This window comes from Amblyomma mixtum, unplaced genomic scaffold (genome assembly GCF_055824585.1).
Source record: "Amblyomma mixtum isolate Tamu unplaced genomic scaffold, ASM5582458v1 scaffold_13, whole genome shotgun sequence".
Lineage (NCBI taxonomy): Eukaryota > Metazoa > Arthropoda > Arachnida > Ixodida > Ixodidae > Amblyomma > Amblyomma mixtum.
In genome coordinates this window covers 2,207,439-2,230,481 of record NW_028317662.1, presented here as the reverse complement: position 1 = coordinate 2,230,481, position 23,043 = coordinate 2,207,439, and the positions used below count along the sequence as shown (strand labels likewise).

General features: G+C 44.8%; 1 protein-coding gene across 3 annotated transcripts in view; it reads left to right on the top strand.

The window, feature by feature from the left end:
- The window catches only part of LOC149324882 (atlastin-1-like), a 164,194-nt gene that overhangs the window by 34,667 nt on the left and 106,484 nt on the right, over positions 1-23,043 (top strand). Inside the window, exon 11 of one of the 3 annotated variants that reach the window (XR_016286661.1) lies at positions 2,991-3,745. The exons of 1 other annotated variant lie outside the window; for it this stretch is intronic. The gene's annotated coding sequence lies outside the window, so the exon portion shown is untranslated. Of the gene's footprint in view, positions 1-2,990; positions 3,746-23,043 lie in introns of those variants that run through there. One more of the 3 variants, XM_089565245.1, reaches the window with a different exon arrangement.

Genomic DNA, 23,043 nt, shown 5'->3' with positions numbered 1-23,043 from the left:
ACCGAACCCGAAAAAAAGCCGGTTCGACACCCTGTCTTATGTCCAATGCGTAACAAAATCTTGCGTTTAAAGGTTGCTCCGCGCTTGAACCGGGTAGTTAAGGCTGGCACAGAAACCGCAAGCTTGTAGTGGGTAGATATACGAATATATTAATTGTTCCGGTGTAATTTTAAAGGGACAATGAAATCATATACAGGGTGTTTCACCTAAGACTTTCTGCATTTTTTAAAAATAAGCTATTTGAATTAGATGCGCGCTTCTTCTGGCATAGCATTGTCAGTGGTGTAGTACTACATCATAATGCAGCTAAGTCGTGCTAACTAGCAGGCTTGTTAACCAATATTTAATAATTAACTTTTAAACTATTACCGTTGGGCTTCTTAATTATTGAGAGGCATGTAGCCCACCGTAAGTAATGTCCATATCCGTTTTTAGAATTTCGAGAACGCGATTATCCTCGGCGCTGTGGCCTAACAAATTTTGGCTGTTTCGACGAGTTAGGTTTACTGGAGAGGTTGCTTTGCCTGCAAGCTTCTCAAACCGCATGCATTTTGGCGGGATGTAGGCGAAATTTGTTGGGGCACAGCGCCGAGGATAATCGCGTTCTCGAAATTCTAAAAACGGATACGGACATTACTTACGGTGGGCTGCATGCCTCTCAATAATTAAGGAGCCGAGTGGTAATAGTTTAAAAGTTAACTATTAAATATTGGTTAACAAGCCTGCTAGTTAGCACGTCTTAGTTGAATTATGATGTACTACACCACTGACAATGCTATGCCAGAAAAAGCGCGCTTCTAATTCAAACAGCTTATTTTTAAAAATTGCAGAAAGTCTTAGGTGAAACACCCTGTATACTTAGATTAGAAAAAAGGCACGAGCGATCGCTATTTCATCACTCCTGAACGCACCGCAAAAATGTTTAAGCTAGCTTCATTAACACCCAAAATATCGGAGATTAAAACTATGCACCTCTTCCCCCCCCCCCCCCCCCTTAAGTTCATAAACACCGAGTATAAAAAAATAAAGAAAACAGACCGGAACTGCACCCCATCGCGCCCCACATATCTCCATACCTTAAGTAAGAGTTACTGTCGGAATAGTTAGCAATATTCTTCATTCGCCATGAGTTTTCTGCGTAAGACGACACATAGAAAAGACGGCAGTAGGAGAGCTCGTACTGTCGTCTTCTCTAGACGCCATCTTTTGCGCGACAATCTTATGGCGAATGAAGTATGCCCATCCCGCCCACGTCGCCTGGGCACGCCCAGTGAGAAGTTATTGGGATAGGAACGGTCAAGTATGTGCGGTGCGGTATCGCAATTATCAGCTGGGAGCCACTGCGAATACCGATTTAATAAAATAATTGGAAAATAAATGGCCACGCACAGCTTTTCAGTTTGACTCGAATACTGAGAAAGATCATCTTTACAGATCTGTTGCACTCCAATATCACGATAATAATTATTTCGGGGTCTCTTTAAGGTATACGAAAAGATTGCGTTCATAAACAACTTGCCTTTGAAAAAAAAGGCTCTTTCCCAAAATTTCTAGGTGTACAATGGGCTACCGCCAGTCCGAGACTAGAGGATAAGGAACTTCGGAGAAGTCGTCGTTTTTCACGACGATCAGAGGAAAGTAGGAGCAATCTTTGATGCTTACATAAAAAGGGGCAGTTCAGGCTAAAGCGGTCACAGCGCAATCCTTACAGTAATATATTTATAACCACTTTTTACCTGTACCATAAAAAATTCTTCAAATCTCAGTTTGGGGGCATTTACATTACAGTAAAATAAATTTTTTATCACAAAATAATACCTTCATTTTATCGCTGTTCTCCCCACTAAGAGAGTTTACATTACCTAAGATCAAGGAGGGAAGTATTGATTAACACTTTTAACGCTGAGGTATTTGATCCGAAGGTAATTTTTAAATACTGGAATAATTTTTAAAATTCTTTTTAGCAGTGGTATCTCAACTACTATTGCTCAATCACAATATGAGCGATGTTGCAATCAGACAAAACATTGAATGAGTTCTGTTCATTTGGCATTGAATGAGATTTTCGATGCGTGTTTGTTATAGATTTAATTTCGCTTTGTATTTAATTTGCAAACTAAAATACGCAGATCTTTTGTAAGCATTACCTCTGGCTCTTTGCCGCGAGTTGATATATTTACCGTCATATCTGATATCGGAGCTTCACTTTCAGACAGTGGTATCAGAAATTGCGGTGCAATAGTCTAGGGCAGATTTCAATGCTTGTACGGCTAACTGCTTGTGGAACAGCCAGTAACATTCCTGCAGTCGGTTACTGAAACAAAATTCAAGAATCAATTACTTGGTATTTAGCTGATTTTAAGGAGTACAAACGGTTCTCGTACGTGTACATCTCTGATCTGTGCTTGCTACCATTTTGTTTTAGTTTGCCGAAAATAAGGATACTTGATGGTCTCTCAGAGATTGTCTCGATCCAGAGACGCTCTTTAGCACCTCTTGGACACTTATCCGAAAAGGACGTTGGTGTGGAAAAGTGGCCCAGCGACACTTTTGGAGCAGGGTAGTCGACTGACTGAGTTCCTGGGGCTAGCAAATTGTGTTCCGTGCCTCTGGCCTAACTTGCCATCAGTGGCTTATTTCATACTTAAGTGACCATCTTTCTGCATATTATTTCTAACCATGCCATGCTCGAAAGACTAGGAAGTAAACAAACATAAATCGACGACTTTGTAGTCGCATGTTTGTTCTGTGTTTCAAATTCTGGTTTTTAGACTGGCGCGGTCGGGGGTAGGCCGATTACTGTACTGCACCTTGTGGATGTCTATAAAAGGGCTCTAACGTCAAGAAAGGTGAAAGGTAGTTTAGTTTTCAGAAAATACAATTTTGCCTTCTAGACGGGAACCATCACACACTCCGGAGGCTCGCACAATGGAGTGACTGTCTTGTGGCGAGAAGTTCATAAGGTGTTCCTGTGGTATGGTCTCTTTCAGCGGCGGCAAATCTCTGCTGACTGCTGCTACAGGATATCGACCGCACCCGCCTTTAAACAGCTACTGTTACGACGGCCTGCTGACCCGTGCTTAGAAGAATGAAGACAGCCTCCTCCCATCATGGCCACTGCAGGATGAAGTCAGCCCTTTCTATAAGGCTTCAAAAGATTACTAAAAATTCTTAGTTTTGAAACATAACAATTTTTAGATCCTTTGTTCTTTTGCATTCTTTTGTTTAATCTTTATTAATCAAGTATCCTAATATTCCATGTAGAACTTGTGAGCGTTGTGTTTTCAATGTATTTTTATGCATGTTAGCTGCTTGGAGTACCGGCGCAATCCAATGACTATATGACAGTACTCTCTACATTACTGTGTATGTTACCCTTTATGTGTAATCAATAAATTCGAGCCGCCGCGGTGGCTCAGCGGTTAAGGTGCTCGGCTGCTGACCCGAAAGACGCGGGTTCGATCCCGGTCGCGGCGGCCGAATTTCTTTGGAGGAGAAATTCTAGAGGCCCGTGTACTGTGCGATGTCAGTGCACGTTAAAGAACCCCAGGTGGTCGAAATTTCCGGAGCCCTCCACTACGGCGTCTCTCATAGCCTTAGTCGCTTTGGGACGTTAAACCCCATAAACCAAACCAACCAAACCAATAAATTCGATTTCATTTGATTGTGGTACCTTCCCTTCCTGCTATAATTCAGCTAATAAAAGCGTTCGGTATAAAATTTTGTTTTTTCTCCACAAAGAGCGAAGCATTAACAATAGTCATTCGCTACGTAGAAGCAGGGGCTGCAAAAAAGGGACTTCACGCTTGCTCTGGAAATAAATATGAGTGCTGTATTTGCAGCTGCAGCTATTAGACCAGGTAGACGCTTGGGCATGTTGGTTAGACATTATCGGTGCAGCACAAATGATGAGGAAGAGAAGGGATACAGACACAACGCTGACCTTACAGCTAGAGTTTATTGGGGCTCGGCCTCTGTTTAAATACAGTGGCGGACAGTCTCAAGACAGGAAGAAAACGCACACATAAAATTACATAAAAGGCATGGAACTCTGCACGAGGGAACAGGGGCACATGGCAAGCTGTGAGCATTTCTTTATAGGTGGTTCAGAAAACGTATTTCTTTTTCACACAGAGCAATTGGTGCGGTGCTTGCGCATTGGTTTTGGCGTTATTGAATTTCATAGGCTTCTATGATTTCTCTAGTAATCTCAAGCTTTCTGTCGGTCAATACTTCACACTGGCTGAAAATGGGGAACAGCGTTGAGTCTGTCTCTTCTAATCTTCGTCGTTTGCGCTGCATCGATAATCCTATTAGATATGTTAGATATCGTGTTTGCAGAAGCTCTTGAGTTGCAAATTTTAACATGAAGTTTAAACCAGTAATTTTTGCAAAAAATTGTGTCAATGCATTCAAGTCCGACCTTACTGCCTTTGTCAAATTTCTACTCTCATGGTTACATCTTAAATATACATGCTTATTTTGGAATTTATAGATAAAGCAACATTGGAGATAAAATGAACAAAAATTTACTTGATGGTGCTGTGCGCCACTAAAAGTAAAAACAGTGACTGAGATTGATGAGTATGAGTATTGATGAGGCAAAGAACACGCTCAGCCACAGTAGTATGAACATGCGTGCTAGAATGTTTTCGGTATCACAGTTTTTTCATTTGTTTGTTGGAAGTGTCTAAACATTCTTTTGTTTTAAGAAAAGAGTTAACAAAGAGAGCAAAAATAAGCGATACTTTTACAGAGTATTCTCCTACACACATAGCAAATAATCGTGAGAAAGGTGTTGTTCTGAGGGGACAATAGGCAAGCGACCTAATTTGATCTGCAGACATGCATATGTTTTTGTGGGAATAATAAAGAAATATTACGGAGTGAAAAAAAAATACCAGCAGTCGCGATTAAAATAATCTTAATTTTTAGTGCGTGCAGTTTAAAGTTCCACGTCATGAAATGATTTATGTTCTTCTGGAGTACATTTGCAGGGGATCGAAATGTCGTTAGGGCATTCCGCGGCGCAAGGACACAATGGCCCGCGACGTTTCTAGATTAAGTCCCGTAGTACTTCAAAACGTTCCCATCGGTCTCTTCGCTGAACTTCCCATTTTACAGTGTTATTCCAAGCTCTTATACGGGTAAGACCTGGAGCACTGATGACAAAGCAGTGACTTTCAACAGGTACGCCTCGTGTTAAACTACACCACACTCTCGGGCTGTGCACTGGAGAACGTCGTCTTCATCAAGTTCCATCTGCTCCGTACCGCGGTACTGCCTGCTCACCGTCGTCTTCTACGGAACAAAAATCCATGATTCGATCCGATTCGAATGTGGTAAACATTCTCTGTAATTTTTCTATTTTTCGTGGTTTGAGTTCTAACTCAGCTGAAGGTGAAAACTAGGCAGCCAGCGATCGAAGCTCGAGGTTGCGTAGTGAAGCTTCCGCTTCAAAAAGAACAAAAAAAAACACAGCCACATCCCGCTGCTGGGATCTCAGCTAAGGACCTCTAAGTCTGGCATCCGGTGCTCCATCAACTGAGCTACGCCGACGGCTGGTTTTGGTTTTGAGGAAAGGAAATGACGCAATAACTGTCTCACATATATCTCGGCGGACAGCCGAACCACACCGTAAGGGAAGGGATAAAGGAAGGAGTGAAATAAAAAAGTGCCGTAGGTGGTAGTGGTGGTGAAAACATTTATTAGGAAAGGAGATGAGGTATGCATTGATCAGCCCGTAAAGGACCGATCCTAACAAGCACTAGGTGGAGATCCCTAGATTGGGACCCCAGTTGCGGTGGCCGCCGCCCGGGCGCGCCCGACTTAGGCTTGTTGGGCATGTAAGTCGTGGCAGCCGATTAGGATCGTCTCCCAGTCCTCGCGGTTTGGGTTGGGGATGGGCGGAATAGTCGGGTTGGAGGGGAAGGCCCACGCCATGTGATAGGCGTCATAAGACACTGCACTACAGTGCGGACAGCTGCCGCTAAAGGAGGGGTAAAATGATTTAGGGCGGCCGGGCACAGCAATGTATTTCTGAGAAGGCGGAGAAGGAGCCGCTCGTTCGCCTAGTGGAGGTCTCCGGAATACTTTGGACCCCTGGGGATCTTTAACGTCCGCTGTCATCGTGCAGCACACGGGTGCCTTTTGCGTTTCGCCTCCATGCAATCTGCTTTGAGGGGTATTTATGTGTATTGATACCGACCTTTCAGAGTGTTCACCAGTGCCACTCACGTCCATAGGGGCGGATGCAGTACGTACCGTGTTACCGCGAGTGCCACGCATTAACGTGATTAACGGTGAAGTCGGAAGTTGTGCGAGAACGCGTTTATGCTACATAAGGCACCAAGAGTGCCAGAATCAAGGCCCTGCTTAACTATTCAGCAGGCAAGGAAAGAAAAAAAGAGGGGCTCGTTATGACATACAAGACGGAAGCTAACATTCACTGCAACCAAGGTGCATAGGGGATGTTTCTTATATATTTTTATTTGTGGTGATTAATTGGCGATTAATAGCGTAATTATTTTATCACTTAAAGCTAATTCATAACAAAGCAGGAGAACAAGGGTTCTTGCACATCTTCCACCCTGGCCGTTCGATCACGTTCTTATGTGGCGCTCGCGGTAATACAGGATGTATTACGTCTGCCACTTTGGACGAGGTTGGCACTGGTGAACAATCTCAATTTTCGATGGCACTAAATGCAAATACCCCCGAAAGCAGAAGATTGGACAGCCGTCGTCACAGACGAGGGTGGAAGTACGGGCGAGTTTGCTGTTCAGTGCAACGTGGTCACAGCGCAAAAACGACACCACGAAAAGAGGAACAGCGCTGTTTGCGTCCTGTTTTCCCTTCCCTGACGCCGTTTTCGCGCTGTGTCTACGTTACACGTTGCCGTAGCTCAGTTGGTCGAGCACGGACGCAGAAATTCAGAGCTCGTGGGTTCAGACTCCACCGGCGGAATGTGGTTGTTTTTCTTCCACTTTCATATCAATCATCTTTAAGCGAAAAATAATTACACTGTTAATCTCCTATTAGTCACCAAAAATTGAAAAAGGAAAAAAAATATGCTCCTTGGTTTTCGTGGCTGTTGGCGTCCATTATGTATGTCATAACGAACCCCTCTTTCTCTCTTTTCTTGTCTGCTGAATAGTCAACCACGGCCTCTATTTTGACAGTCTCGATGTCATAGGTAGTAGCATAAGAGGCTTCTCGCACAGCTTATGCCCTCAGCGTTCGATCATCGGTCGAACAGAACGCATTACGTCCGCCGCTATGGAGGAGGGTGGCACGGGTCAACACTATCAAAGTTCGGTACATCTACACATAAATATCCCCGAAAGCAGATTGGATAGCCGTCGCCGTAGCAAAGTTAGTAAAGCATTGGACGTGAAATTCGGTGGTGATGGATGCGGTTGCCACTGACAGCATGCTGTTCTGATTCCTTATCAATTATCTTTAAGAGATTATATAATTAAGCTGTTAATCTCCAATTAATCATTAAATTTGAAAAAAAGTCCCCTATGCTGCTTGTTTTCGGTGACTTGGCCTCCGTCATAATCTGTCCTGCTTGAAATTTTAAAGGGTTATGAATAGATCATTTACCACAAAAAAAATTTACCGCTTTATATGAGGAGTTTCATATAATTTTTTGTTATGATAGCTTTCTCAGCAGTGTCACCGTGGCTGCGACCATGAGCGAAGGAGGATCAGTGCTGGAAAAGAGTTGAGGTAATAACCTGACTCTCCGGATTGGTCTCCCTAACAATGAGGCGTATACCTGGAGGAGGTTACAAGCCGGGAATTACATGTGCCCAGAGTGGGTCGACGTGACACAGACAGGGGATGAAAACGACGCGAAATGGATGAATTGCGTACAAAGCGACACTCTTGATCGCATAATTTGGCAATGGGCCGATTCCCCGGGCACCAGTATATAAAAATTAACAGTAGAGAAGCCTAGGAAGTTTTTCTGCGGAGCGAGAACCCTGCCATCAAGCAGCAAGTCACCCGCCAGGCGGCCGTGGCCGTCAAGCAACAATGTAAATTAACTCGTCCAATGATCTTAGGATCATTGGTACCCGCGTCCCAGGCCTGCTTGCCGAGACCGGGGATCTGGGGGCTCCTTCTCTGTGGGCCAATAAAAGTTTCATTCATTCATTCATTCATTCATTCATTCATTCATTCATTCATTCATTCATTCATTCATTCATTCATTCATTCATTCATTCATTCATTCATTCATTCATTCATTCTCCGGAAAATTGTACTGTGCAGTACTAAATGGGATTCTGTGAGCAATAGCTTTTTCCATCCGCATAACTATGGAATTTCACCCGTACCTTGTTCAACATTGTGGGCGATTCCTCTGCGCGGGGACGCACAGGCAGTGACCCGAGGCAGGTCTTTGTACAAAAAGGTTTTATCTCACATTGCAGGGGGTCGGGAGTCGTTGGACAGCGGGGGTCAGGTGGACCTCGGGCAGGGCAGGTGTCGGGAGAGCCGGTGTCCAGAAAAAGAGAGCGAGCCTTGGCGGTCGCGCCTTAAGAAGGCTACCTCGCGTAGCCTGGTTCCTCCTGCCCCACCACTCGGGAGGAAAGGTTCGAGGCTACCCGCGGTGAGCGGCGCGGGATTTGAATTGGCCCGCGAGCGGACCCTACAATATGAACTGGTGGGCGAGTTGGTCAGACATGGTATCAAGAGTAGCAATGTAACGGCACGAGACAAGGAGAAGGCGACGGGACAAACACAGCGCTGATCTTGGAAAGTACAGGGGAAACCCCTCTTTTTCCGCGGTTAGCAGAACCAGAGTTATCCTCTAAGTACCTGAGTGTCAATCTATTTTCAGGTTTTCCTTTTCAGGTGTTCTCGAGCGCAGCCCAATATTCACTCCAACGGATACTCATCTACCGATGTCTTGCTCATCGGGTCAACAGAAAACGCGCCTTACCGTTGCCAGTAGATCAGATGGCTGCATCTCAGGCTCAATAGCGAACTTTGAGGACAAGTCGTAGGACTTGTTCAATGTCTTCCGGAGAACAGACAACTTTCACATTGCAAATGTTTTCATTGGAAATGGAACGGAACACCTTCCTACATTGGGAAAGTTTATTAAACTTGCTAACGAATATAAAGGCTGTTTCACCTATACTTAAACAATTGCACAACTGTGGCTTGTGTGGCTTTACACAAATTTTAAAGTTAGGATTTTTTAGTTTGAAGCGCACTTTTTCTGACATTCCAGTGAAAGTGGTGTAGTACTACCTCAGAATACAGCGAAGACGTGCTGTCTAACAGGTTGGTTTACTGATATTCAATAGTTAACTTTTTAACTATCACTGTTAGGCTCCTTAATTATTTATAGGCGTGTAGCCCACCCTACCTCTGTATAGAATTTTGAAAACGCGATTTCCCTGGGCGCTGTGGCCCAACAAATTCTGGCTTTATCGCGCCAAAATGCATGTGCTTTCGAGAAGCTTGCACACAAGGCAACTTCTCCAGTACACGCAACTTGAAGAAATCACGAAAATTTGTTGTCCAGAGTGCCGATGGTAACGGCGTTCGAAATTCTAAAAACTTATATAGATATTACTTCCGGTGGACTACACCTCTCTCAATAATAAAGGAGCCTAATAGAAATAATTAAAAAGTTAACTATTCTATGTTAGCGAGCCTTCTAGTTAGCACGTTTAGTTGTATTGTGTTGTGCTATACCGCTCAAATTCTAAGCTGAAAAAAGCGCAGTTCTAACTCAAAAGCCTCTTTTTAAAAAATCGTATGATCTTAGGTCAAACACCCTGTATTAGGGGAGAAGCTGTCTTCCCCTCCCAGTACGCTATTTTTTTATCGCAATATTAGGCTTCAAGCATGGCACTGAACATTTTTTTGCCTTTCAGTTGTTTGATATCAGTCCGGAGAGCGGCAAAAGAAATTGCTTAATAATAGGCATGAAGAGCCCTATTCGAGCAATATCATGCCCATATGGTGTGCAAATATTTGAATTTTCCTGATAGCGAATAGATTTTCCAGCTATTCTATTTGTCGCACGATTCAGTTAGAGCATGTTCACAGTAATTCCGGTAAACTAGAGCGTGTTCAAAAGTTTTTCAGGGCTCTTCTATAAGTTGAGACTAAGTTAAATTTCAAGTTCCAGTCCGATGCTGGACAAAGTTAAATTGCAAAGCCTTCACCGAAGCTGCGCAGCATGTCAGGATGACTAGCGTGCGCAGCATGTAGTGTTCAGCGCTTGCTCCCTAATTTTCGACCACCTGGGGTTCTTTAACGTGCACTGACATCGCAGCACACGGGCCTCTAGAATTTCGCCACCATCGAAATCCGACTCCGCAGCCGTGATCGCTCCGAGTCTTTCGGGTCAGCAGCCGAGCGGCATAAACATGGAGCCACCGCGGCGGCCCGATATTACTAGTATAATTATTTCAGTGCAAAGAAAAAATTTCTTAGAAATCAGAACAAAACGCAATAACATTGCACCGGTAGGGTTCCAACCCACGGCCTCCTAATTTCGCTTCCGGTTCTGTGCCAACTGAGCTACGGTTGCGGTAGAACAATCTTCTGCTTTTCAGGGTATTTATGTCGGGGTAACCCATAGAGTTTCTTACTATTTACCTAGAGGGAAAGCTGGCGGCGCTGTCCTTCAGCCACCATGGACGCTCAAAGCATCATGGGGCGGTGAGCTGCTTGTTGTGGGACAGTCGTAGTTTTTCGGGAACACAGAGTGGTACTACTAAGACGTTTCATTTCGAAAACGTTCGTGTGTGCGCAGACGACTTTCGCGCGACCGCAGTGTGCAAAAACCATAGTAGTGAAAACGCATAGACACACGACGCCAATAAAAGGTTTCACTTTTCCGAAATGCCATTAAAAAACCTCTTAAAGTATCTAAGCAACAACATTTTTTTTGAAAACATATTTACTTTTACAAAATGCGCCTGTTAATTACGAAATATTAGCTTTTGTAGTGTTCATTACTTGGCCAATAGGAAAGCTAGCCTTCTCATATTTTGGGCAAACTTTGCATTTACATGCCTTTCTGCTCCTTTGTTGCAATCTACAGGCAGGCTATTGAATGTTATGACATTCGTAGTTATCTAACAGCTTTATTTTTCTATTATTTTTTGGCCAGAAGTTGTAGTTCTGGAGTCGGTAGCTCCCCGCCCCATGATGCTTTGAGCGCCGATGGTGGCTGAAGTGGCCACGAGGGGCCTCCATGCAACCTCCTATAGACGGGTTGTCAGCTTTCCCTCTAGGTAATAGTAACAAACTCTATGGGGTAACCTAACCTTGGGAGTGTTCTTCAGCGCCACCCTTGTCACAACGGTGGGCGTATGTCCTTTATTACTGCCAGCATCACGTGGAACGTGATCGAATAAAGAGGGTGGAAGCTGTGCGAGAACCCTCTTTCCTACCTATGGCATTAAGACTGGCGGAACCGAGGCCCTCGTTAAGGTACTGAGCACACAAGAGAAAGGGAAGTGACGGGTTTGTTATGGTATACATGTGAAGGAAGACGTCACCCAAACCGGGAAGTATATGGGCATGTTTTTCTTTTTTATGTACTATCGGGCGGAATAAATTGGGTATTAATACTATTTATTTTGTCGCTTAAAAAAGAATTGAAAAGAAAGTAGAATAGAAACAATCACATTGCGCCGGGGTGCTCTAAATTTCTCGTCCAGTGCTCCACCAGTTCAGTTACCGCATATAGATGATGTTCTGCCCAGCGGTGTGATCTCACAGTTGCCGACTAAGCCACAATTTTCAATACAACTCCACTGGCTTCCGTAGATAAACCTAGCGACGAGGCGTCAATGACAATCGAATATTAACTCCTCCTACTACCTGATAACATCTATCACATTTTAAGCATTTGTTCTGACAAAAATATTGAAGCACAATGCAGCAATGAGCTTCCTTCGTGCGTTTTCTCGGTTTCGGCGCATGAAATACCCAGATAAGCACTTCTAGGCCTAAGTCCATTCATCTTTTTCGTTCATTAGGGAAGCACAATTCTGCCTTATTCTAGCTTATTTTCAAAAATGATCACTTTTTTCACTGGTCTGCAGAGGCTGTTTGGTCATATGGTGCTTACTCTTGCATTCCGCTAGTCGCTTAGCCCAATATAGATGGATTGGGGACCCTAACAGTACGTCCGTAAATACTGGCACCAACTGGTGAAAGCTTTGAGCCACTGAAAAGTCTGTGATATTACAAGTGACGCCTTGCGCTTGACGTCGTGAGTATGCGTTCTATTTAAGTAGATGTTTAATCAAAGCTGCTTGTCTTCACACATCCTTGAAAAAGAAGAAAACATCACTTTTTTTTTTGCAGTGAGTACATGCTACTGTGTCGTACACCTTGAAAGTCAAGCCCATGTCATGGGAAAGATCATTTAAAACAGCTACATACTATTGATATTGCTAATTGCAAGGCATACTGTATAGAGGTAATATCATGTCGAGCTATATTTGAGGTTATATAGCGATTAATTGTTTACTTCACACGGAGAGTGAAACATAAGATTTTCAAGGTAACTGTTGCAAGCAGTTATGGGCGTTTGGCTACTGAGCACGTGTTTCGCCTTTGATCTTCATTGCTACCACATTCTGAAGGCGGTGAAGTACAAAATAATCTGTGGACTGTAGAGTATCGGCATATACTGAGTTCAAGGAAACTTGCGTGAGGAATCCAGTATAGCGCCTGTCGTTGCCACGGTTCAGCTTTACGACGTTATATCTCGCAGGCAGTGACAAATGCCTCATTGTGTTCACTTGCTATGTATAGCGTGCATAAACGTTCTGAAATATTGCTGCAGCTTTACGCATTCAGTTATTTATGTAGTAGTAGAAAAATTTTTTCACCGATAAGAACTTCTGCAATAAATTGTGGGAGTATTTTTTCAGGTGTTAATTTTTGGGAATTACACTTAACAAAAATATGTATCATGTTCTTGCTAAAAATACATAGAACAAGCTTCAGAAACCAACAAAGATTTCCAATTTTTTTGCACCTTGTTGAAATTTCCCGATATTTTTGCGCTTTTTAAAGAACTTTTGCCGCCGCTGAGGCAAGGCGTTATGTGGTTCTGTTCACGCCGTCGAAGGAGCAGCCTTTGTACGGCTGCTGAGTGCAACAGGGTGGCTTGGAAAATAGCATCAATCACGGAAGTCTTTACCCTGTTCCAGACTTTGCACCATGCTGTAAGCGTTATTTATGAGGCGCCGTCTCATATATAGAGCTCGATCGAAGCCTATACCGCCGACCCCACAGGGCTTCTATTCCCAGTGCCGCCGCCAGGCTTCCCTGCTTGTCTTTGGGACACACGCTGTCCTGTCAAACACTAATATCAAGTTCCATGTCGGCGGGTCTCTGCTCTTTGAGGCCTGTTTGTCTACGTGGCTTTTCGTTGTAAAGCAAAGCCCCGATCCTTGCTTCAAGAGGGAAATGACGCAAAGCTTTTAAGCGTTTGTTGGTTCATGCTCAGCATCTCGGCCAGTTGGCTTCCTTCATTAGATGCCATTCGACGAGACAGACATGGAATGTTTGTATCCGCGCATTTGCGTTGTTCGAAACTGTCGTACGTACTTAATGCCTTAGAAGTATGAGGGTTCGGATTAGTGGGTAGTCCACATGCTTCTTTATAACCTAATGGGCTCCAAATGAAGCGTTTAATAGAAGTTTGCGCCTGTGCCCGGTCCCTTCTTTGTTTGTGCCCATAAGCCTTGTGGTCGTGACCTCTAAGCTTCTCGGTAAGCTCAAAATAATGAGCAGCCTACTGTCTTCCAGAGACCACAGAGCACGATTTTTGCGTTTGCTGTCCACCGACTTGTTCAGCTCATTACGTGAGAAATTAAGCAAAAAAAATCTTTTCCCGAAGCCGTTTACTGTCTTTCTGTCTGCAGGACTGCTTTATCCATGGCATGATAGTAACCATATCTGTGCTTTGAAGACATCAACTGCATTGGAAGTGCACCGTAAAGCCGTTATTGATGGTGGAGATTCCTTCCAGTATGGTCTGGTTGCCTGGGCCCAACTTTTGCGCAGGAAACTTGTGCTTGTGGCTATTATAGATAATTCTTCGTTGAAAAGATATGTTTATATTTCGGGAACGTTTTTCTTCTCCGGGCAGTAGGTCTCTTTTAAAATTCCACAGTAAGACGCAGCCCCAGCCAAAGTTCAATATTGTTAATAAGATTTAGCTGTAGCACGGGCAAACTTACTGCTAACTGCTACAGACATTTTTAATGTTCAGGTGACAGAAATAAAATGACCGACCTTCCGAAACTAGTCTAAGTGAAGGTCCTGAAGTAATGATAGAAGATTAGGGAAAATGTTTTTGTCGGAACTTTATATGCAGATGGACACTGGCTCAGAAAACGCTTACAGATACTGGGGCTTAGCATACAGTACTTTAATATGCGGAGCAATTAACAGGCCCTGCGGGTTCACAGCATGAGCCATTTTCGCTAGCTACCCCTTCATATGCATGTGCCTCTTATGAGAATGCACCGCCATCACATCTGGAGTGCTCCATGTTCAGCCTGCCTGAAAAAAAAACGCCTCTACACAGAACACACTAACGCCTGTACAAAACAATCCACATTAACATTGGTAGGATCAATTGTGCGCGATTCATGATCACACTTTTCGCGATTACTAGCGTATTAGGTAACATAACGCACTCGTTGAATGAAACTAAGTGTTTCTGGTGGAACTAATTGTAAGTTGGTGCATTTCTGTGCCTAAATTGATTGCAGACAGCGCTTCAGTAGTTGCTTTGATAGGCTTCGGACACCAATTTTGGCAACCCTCTAATATCATGAAAATGGCTCTAGCACTGCAATTCAGTTTATACTCCGTTTCATACATAGCAGTCAACGCAGCGAAGGCTGCGGCGCCTGTTCGCGCTCCTCGACCGCTTCGTAATGTAGTGCGTCGAAAGTGAAAAGAGTAATGAACTTAAAATTAAATTAAATGTTGGTCGATATTGTAGTATAATAATACAAGTGTTTTATTTTGCAAAAAGATTGCTTTTTTCTTTTATGTTCTTCAAAACAGAGTAACTTAATTTACTGTGTTTTTTTCCGGCTCCTCCTGTATAAGGTTTTCGCAGCTAGGCCGGCCGGCGATGTCGTCTGCTTTCGTCTTTCGGTTTCTGAGTCTGCGAAAATGGCACCGCTATCTCCTACTCGCTTGTTTTCTTCGCCCACTGCGGCTTCAAAAACATCTCCTGTTCACCTATTCTCCAAGCTGAAGTCTCCGAAAATTTCGAAAGACTGCAAGCAGGTGATTGTCAACGTTTACTCTAGCGTAAGGAAGCGCTTCCCGGAGAAGACTGTGCGTGAAGTTCGCGAATATGTGAGCGAGATGACCGGGGTGAGCCCTCGGACAGTTGCGAGGTTAAAGAAAGAAGGTCTCTCTACTGGAATAAGATCACCGCAAAAACGACCTAGCAAGGTGACAATATCTAGCTCCCTGAGTGTTAAATATGACAACTTTGCACTCAACGCCACGCCTGCCTTTTCATTTAGAAACAAGTAAACAGCGCTGTGTTTTTCATAGTAGGTATTAGAGTTTGACAGTTTCGAGTTTCTACCTAATGAATCTTTGTACTGTGCGATGTCAGTGCACGTTAAAGAACACCAGGTGGTCGAAATTTCCGGAGCCCTTCGCTACGGCGTCTCTCATAGCCTTAGTAGCTTTGGGACGTTATACCCTATAAACCAAACCAAAATAAACCGAATCTATTAAAAAATAAAAATAAATAATAAACCAGCCAAGCCGGGAGTCGAACCTTGGCCCCTTATAAAATGAACAGACAGGCGCGCGGTTCGTACCACTCAGCCGCGACGCGAGGCGGACGGATACATTTTGCTTGTTTTTTGAAGCGGACTACTTTCGTACCTTTGGCAGCGTTGACTGCTATGTATGGAACGGAGTATAGAGTCGTACAGCTGGCAGCTGACAGCAGCGTACAGCTGACAGGGCAATGAACCCTTGATCATTTCACGCTGCCACTGAAGTAGTGAAGCACTAACATTACTTAAACCATGCGGGCAGCTGGTCGCTAAAATCATGTTTTAGAGCGCAGCTCTTTGGCGTCCGTTCCTGGGTCTCGCGCCGTCGTCGGCGTCGGCGTTGTCGTCGGCCTCGTAACCAGCTCCGCCCCCCTTTCATCCCCCCAGCGCTATCGGCGTCAGCGGCATCAGTCAGTCGCTGCTATCTCTTCCCTCCTCCCTTTATCGTGTTGTCCGCTTGCTGCGCGCGCTTCTGCCCCCATCGTTTGCCGCTGGGTGTACACGCCGCCCCCCTCCCCCCTCTTCCTGCGAGTCTCCGGTTGTCAAAGCGCCGGCTCGAACTTAATTCCTTTCTTCGCTCCTCCTCCAATGCAACCCCTGTGCGGTGGCAATCAGAGAGCCAGATCGGTGGCGGCGGATCTGTATATGTGCACCGCCCTAGCCGAAATTGCGAATACGTGTGAAAAATAAAAAAAAAAATTCTGTGATAGCGCATACATGTGTTTTTCTTCGTACAAAAGCTAGCGCAAAACACGACACACACAAGAAAGGTAGACAGGACAACGCGCTACTGACAACTGATCCTTTATTGGAAAGAAACACGTAATATATAGGCACACCGTCAACTCACCTATCAGCTGCAGCAAACGTCACAATGACGTTTGCTGTGCCTATATATGACGGCAATGACGGCATGTGCCTATATATTACGTGTTTCTTTCCAATAAAGGATCAGTTGTCAGTAGCGCGTTGTCCTGTCTACCTTTCTTGTGTGTGTCGTGTTTTGCGCTAGCTTTTGTACGAAGAAAAATGCACCAACTAGCCCAGCAACAAGTGTTACTTGAGCATACATGTGTTGCTCGATTTCTTTGCCTCAATCTATCGAAAAGATGAAACAGCTTATTTGCTGCGCTCAAATTTCGCATTAGGAAGTAACGTAATCGTCGGTAATTTTTTTTGAATAGATAACACTTTAGAGTCATTGCTTCATGACTGCTAATGAAAAAGCTAATGCTGAGGAAAGGCTGATTAATGTAGTAAAAATTGCCATAGCGTGAATCTACTGGAAATGATTTTAGAGCCTCACTGTTTTATTATGCAGGGTCTGTTCTGAAAGTAGTAGGACTGGTTTTTTCCTGGGCGAACGGGCGGACGAGAGGTGTTCTGCGCGTGCAGGATCGTCAAAGGGGGGTATTGGGAATGCTGGGGAAAATCGGCAGTCAGCTCTCGGCCGTTGAAGAGAGGAGGTCGCTTGTACTGTGAACCCCTGTCGAAACGTCTCGTCACGCAGAATCGTCGAGCGTTTACTGGATCAGCGATACGCGATCAAATTTTGAGTAAATCTTGGTAAAACGGGCAAAGAGACTTACGTACATGATTAAGGAGGCCTACAGTGACGCTTCCATGGGTAGATCAGGTGTTTTTTGAGTGGCACAAGCTTTTCCGAGAAGGTAAGGAAAGAGTGGAGGAAGACGACCGCTCCAGACGCCCTTCGACAAGCAAGGCCGACGAAAATGTGTAGCGAGTGAAACATTTACTTAACAGTGAACGTAGAATGAGTATCAGAATGATTGCTGATGACTTGAGCATTCCTCAAACCCAGGTTTTTGAGATCGTGACAGAAAACTTATCCATGAGGAAAGCGTGAGCGAAGTTCGTGCCGGGAGTGTTGTCAGAGGAGGAAAAGGCCAACTGGTAGGATCTTCTTCATCATGTGAATGAGGACCCCGATTTTTTGCCCAGCACAAGGCAGCAACGCTGCCTCAGCCCCCCTATAGCCTCGACATGGCCCCGCCATACGTTTTTCTATTACCGAGAATAAAATCGACGATCGAGGGGAAACATCACGGATCGGTAGAGGTGGTTCAACAGGCCGTGACGAGGGAGCTAAACAGCATTCCGGTCCAGGCGTTCCTGGAGGCGTACGAAAACTGTAAAACTCATTGGCAGCAGCGTGTAGGTGCGCAAGGGTGCTACCTTGAAAAATTGTAATCGCTTGTACTATTCTCTTGAATAAATTTTGTTTAAAAAAATGAGTCCTTCTACTTTCAGAACAGACCATGTATATAAGCCGTCTTGTGATATTCTTTGATAACAGGAATCCACGTGGTCGCAATCCAAGTGTTACGATTTCGAATTTTACTGAATATTTAATGACGCTAGGAAATAAATGAGAAAGGGTTTTATACCTGCTGCTTGTATTGAAAAAATACCTCCAAAACACATTACCTTAAATACGAGACTAATACGATTCTCATTTCGAGTTGTTGATCAATGTGTGTGTAGGCTCTGCAATTTGACAGCCTTCCTTTGTTGCTTAATAGATAAACCTACTATTGCGGAGCGGCAGTGGTGCCTGGGTAGATATGCGGGTCTGGACCACTATTTCTTCAACTGAGCTGTTTCTCACACAACTATATATCTTTTCAATGCAGGCTTGTGCATGCTTGGGTGTATGCTAGTGAGCAATTTGTAGGTTTTCGATTTCTCTGGGTTAGAGATTTTGTAATGGGAACGACCGGCAGCCGTTCACGCGGTGGGACGAAGAGGAGAACGAAGTGCTGTGCTGGTTTGGGTGTGACTCCTGGGTGTGTGCCTGCCGTGACGCGTCTTTCATCAACGGCCTCCGACCTGTGCTTCCAAGACGCACCTGTACACTTGGTGGATGTGCGGGGTACAATTTACATTTATTCCTTCATGGCGAATTAAATATTTGATAAGATGCTTCTGCCCTATCGCAAGAAAAAAAATAAACGGATATTTGTGGCGGCATCCATAGCTGGTTGTGTTTATAATGAAAATAAAATGCACGAAGAGATAATGCAAATATTCGAGTCGTTTGGGATAGTTCAGAATATTTTCTAGTTGTGTATCTTAAGTCGAGACGACACGGGTAGGCATATGTAGGGCTCTCTTTGACATCCTCAGTAAAAAAGCCAACAGTAGCAAAGATCGCGGAGCGCACTTTTAATTTTTATAATTGGGCTGTTCATTATTGAAAAAGTTGTGGTGTAATCAATTATTGACGATTGATAATTGATTAGAAATTACAAGGAAGATAACCAAATGTCGCTAGTTTGCTCAGAACCCACGACCTCCTGAGGCATTCAGACTGACACGTGAGGAATGTATTAAAAATTAGCACCCACGATCATAAGTGATGAGCCTGCTACCTCAAACATCAACAGAAAACATGGAGGAGTCCGTCTCCCAATCCCCACCCTCACCACCAGCCAAGAAAAAACGGACAACAGAGCCCCCACCCGTTACTCCGACCGACCTTACATCCCTCGAGGCCCGCCTGGACCCTAAACTCGCTGAGATGGACGCGCGTCTACAGGCAAAATTCAATCACCTTATCGACCACCTCTTCCAACGCTCCGAGGAACAAATTGAAGCGGCATTTACGCGCATGGTGCACACCCTAGAGATGAGCCTTGCACAGTACGACGCCCGCCTCCAAACAATAGAGCAGGCCCTTCCCTCGCTACACCTCAATCCGCCGCATCAATCCCGCCCACCTACCCCACAGAATTCCCCATCCAACCCACCTACCCTCAACCCACCAAAGCTCCAGTATGGCGGCGCTACCATCTAATTCCTTATCAATTCTGCAGTGGAACTGCCGCCGCTTCCGGGCCAAGCGCGCACCCCTCCAACTCCTCCTCCCCACACTTCCCACGCCCCACATCCTTCTCCTTCAGGACACACATAGCCCTGCCACACTTCCTAGCTACACATCTGCTCACTCGGACGCCACGAATACACCCAGGGCGTCCACACTCATACATCGCTCCATAACACACCAAACCCATCACATAACCTCCGAGACACCCTACGTAAAAAAAAATATGCATTTATTGACGACAAAGTAAGCATGCGTTCGGAGAGGAAGAAGTTGTTTGCCTCTCGCTCGCGCACTTGGACCACTTTGGGACCACCGCACTTCTTTCAGCCGTGCTTCGGTGCACTATGATGCAATATTGTACTCGCACTGAAGTAAATAATTGGTGCACATAAGTGGCGTCAAATCCTATTCCTTTTTTTAATTTCTGCAAAAACTGTTTCTTTTCTCCAACAGGCCGCCTTTACCGGAGTACCGTTTAACACTCATCAGAAACCGCTAGGAATATGAGATAACATGTACACACCTCGTCAAAATATGCGGCCCAAGCCATTTACTTGTGAGGTCTGCTGCATGCCTCGTTATGCATCCTCAGGGAGCGTAACCTCACGAAAGGAGAATGGCGTTGCGTCCTCAATTCTCCCAAGCTTTGTACTTCCAGATATGCTAGGGGAGCCCCGCTAAACAGCTTAGAAGCGAAGCCCCTTCGGATGTACACTTTTGACAGGAACTGTACGTATTTGCAACCGAGAAGTACTAGTAAAACGATATAGCAGACCACAAAGAAGATGCTTCAAAATGAGCAGGACATTTCAGGTTCGCCTTAAGGATATGACATGTAGAGTAAAGGGTTATATTCTTCTTTTTCTTGATTAGTACAGGTTTTTAATCGTGTACGCTCATTAGCATATGTCAGTACGCATGCTAGGCTACGTGCTACAACAAAATACGCACAAGTTCTCCATTTAACCTTGTTGAACGAATGCGCCTCAATGGACTATGACAACATGTCTGACTCGCTACCTAAGGATTAATCCCAGGCTAATTACCACAATTTCTGTAAGCGATGTTTACTTACTATTTATTTTGATATCCCATAAAGAAGTTTCAGCCATCGTACTACCTCACTGTTACATTTTAGCGCTACTTTTAGTCATTTTCATACCGCAGTTCGACGTGTGAGAGCATAACTTTCTCAGCCAGTCGTGAACTGGTGTGACAACGCGCACGAATTGTCCTTTGAACACCGCTCTAACATTGTCGAATAACACGCCAGGCCGACCTCCTTCTGTGCAGCAGTGCCGATGTGATGTGCCATATGGTGACAGAGGCCGTACCAGATTCACGTTTTCTGGCCCCAATGCTGCAGAACTACGAAATACCACGAGTGAACTTTGATAAACACGCATTTTAGTTTTGTGAGAAGATATTGGTGGGTTATGAATACAAAAGCGATTACATTCTAAACACTTATTTCCTCACGCAGTATTAATCAAAATGCTTACGTTAGGATTGACAGAGCAAGGTATCGGGCCAGATAGTATTGGATACAGAAAGAAAACGGCATGTGGAACCAGGGCACAGGAGGAACGAGACACCCGAGCCCTAACAACCGCAGTTTCATTTCGGAACTAGGCCTAAAAAGAAGCAGTACTAAGTGCTCGAAAAATGTCAATTGCTGATCGATTGCAGAGAATCAGTGTAATTGCGTTATTAAGTGAAAAGATTAAGAAGGAGGGCGCAAAACCTAAGTTAGGAGCGAAACCTTTCAAACGGGCGAAACTACGCAAAAACAAAAAACACAAGGCTAAGAGGGAGAGAAAAAGCGTTAAGCCTTACAGAAAGCGAATGAAATAAAAACGATAAAATTTGTCCAAGGAAAGGCACTTGAACGCCATTAGAGAAACGTTAGTACAGCCAAACAATCGCCCGAGAATAGGCATGTGGAATGGACAAGGCATTTGCCGCGCTGCTGCCTAATTTATGGCGCGAGTAGAAATATTCCCGGCGATAACGGAGAGTCTACATTTTTCTACCCTTTCCGGCTGCCTTTTTATAAGCTTTGTTCATAAGTAAAATTTCAGTTAGCCCCGTGCGCGTCTCTCTCCTCCTGTGTCCCTGTTGCAGGCGCTAGTTACTTTCGCTAAGCTTATGTTGTAGAGAAAAGGGCCCTGAAAAGCTTATTTTAAAACTCTGTTAATGTAAAACGAAAAGCGTGTATACGCTTTCGAACTCCATCTATATGTGAGTGTGAACCGACAAAGAAATTTAAATAGGGAGACCGTAGGAGTGGTTAGTTTACTAGCGCTGACATCTTCTTTAATCAAAATCCTTAATGAAATATCTTATTATTTGATTGGCCAGGCCTGAAGGCGTGCTTTAAAAGCTCAAAATGTCTTTTTACTGTTTGGGTTCAAAATTTTCAGTCTTTCATAAATGAAATTTTTTGCAGGAGAGAGAGTGTATGGGCATGCTACAGAATGCGGCACTTGATTAAAACACACACACACACAAACACACGCGCATGCAAACACACACACACACACACACACACACACACACACACACACACACACACACACACACACACACACACACACACACACACACACGCGCACATGCAAACACACACACACACACACACGCACGCACACACACAGACACACGCACGCACGCACACACCACACACACAAACACACACACACACACACACACGCACACACACACACACACACACACACACAAACACACGCAACCCACATTTTCCCGCCGCGGTGGCTCAGTGGTTACGGAGCTCGGCTGCTGACCCGAAAGACGCGGGTTCGATCCCGGCCACGGCAGCCGAATTTCGATGGAGGTGAAATTCTAGAGGCCCGTGTGCTATGCGATGTCAGTGCACGTTGAAGAACCCCAGGTCGTCGAAATTTCCGGAGCCCTCCACTACGGCGTCCCTCATAGCCTGAGTTGCTTTGGGACGTTAAACCCGAATAACCAACCTACCAAGCAACCAACCAACCCACGCACACGCACGCACACACACAAACACGCGCGCGCTCACACAAACACACGCACACATATACACGCGCGCGCGGCGGCGGATAAGGTCCATAGAGACAGACGGCACACTAACGGCAAAAGAGAAAAGAATATAAGACGCATTGCATGCTCTCGCATGACGTAGAGAAAGAAATAGTCATGCGAGCCATGGCATCCATCTTAAATTATTATTTGTTCTGCTATTCCGCCGGCGTCTGCTGCTATGCACTTTACCCGCCGCCTCCGCGTATGGCGAAGACAGGGATTATTCTTCCACTTACTTTGTTTTTTTTTCCTTTCTTCGCGCGTTGTGGTGCCTCCCCCCCCCCCCCCCCCGCCCCACCC